Genomic DNA, 1,084 nt, shown 5'->3' with positions numbered 1-1,084 from the left:
ATACAGGTAAATACACCCTCACACACACACACGTGTCCTGCCCTTCCAGACATGGAGCCTTGTTAAAGAATTAGTCCTTACGACAGGCGTCGCTGGTCCCTGAGTTTTATTCTTGGCTGCAAGATATTGATATCGATTTGCTAGCAAACAGAAACAAATTCAAACAGATATCCTACCTCTAACGCTAACGTTACTTAACATCATACTTCTCTTCTATACATACAGAAGGGTCATATGAATGTCCATCTTAAACTTTTGATTTTACACTTTACACTGTGATCCACTCTCGAATTCGTTGCTGCACATAGGCGTCTACCCACCTCGCCTCACGGGAGTACAAGACAGGTGGAAACCATTTATTTTTCTGTCGACATCATCCCGGAGGAGGTAATACCGACATTAATTCTCTCGCTGACATAAAATTCGCATTAAAAAGCGACCCACGCCAAGTTCCTAATGCAATCTACGTCGAATGATATTTTGTGTTTTTCTACAACGAATTTACCGCAAATATTTCCTTACCATGCATTGTCATGTTTTCCCTCGGAGATAATATACTTTTTTCTTGGTTATATTTTGTTTAAGCCACAGTTAAGTTGATGCTCTCAAATGAGTGGATTAATCTTATGAAAATTTTACATCGAAGTGAATTCAGATTATGATGTTAATTAGCCAATATTTAACATTTATGAATCCAATGATAAATGTGTTGTGTTTATAACATTAGTTTGTTTTCTTTTCAATATTATTCAAGGAAATAATTCCTACATTATTCAGTTATTTGAATGACCTTTCTTCTCTGCAAAATAAACACAATGAAATATTAATACTGTCAAATAATCTTTTCATTAATCAAAGCCTTATATTCCCCATGTTTACCTCAAATCTTATTGATTTCCTTTTTTTAAGTGAAAATCGTATGGATTAGCAAATTTGAGAGATGACTTTGTCATCAGGTGAAATCTATTTTTTTTATTTTTTTTTCAAGCCGTATTTTAAGAAGGAAATAAAAGATGCAACTGTTACGATTTGAATGACCAAAGAATGTTATACTTTCTTTTGATATAAACATTATATGCATATA

Source organism: Penaeus monodon, chromosome 24 (genome assembly GCF_015228065.2).
Source record: "Penaeus monodon isolate SGIC_2016 chromosome 24, NSTDA_Pmon_1, whole genome shotgun sequence".
NCBI classification, from domain to species: Eukaryota; Metazoa; Arthropoda; class Malacostraca; order Decapoda; family Penaeidae; genus Penaeus; species Penaeus monodon.
Note: the sequence above shows the minus strand (reverse complement) of the source record.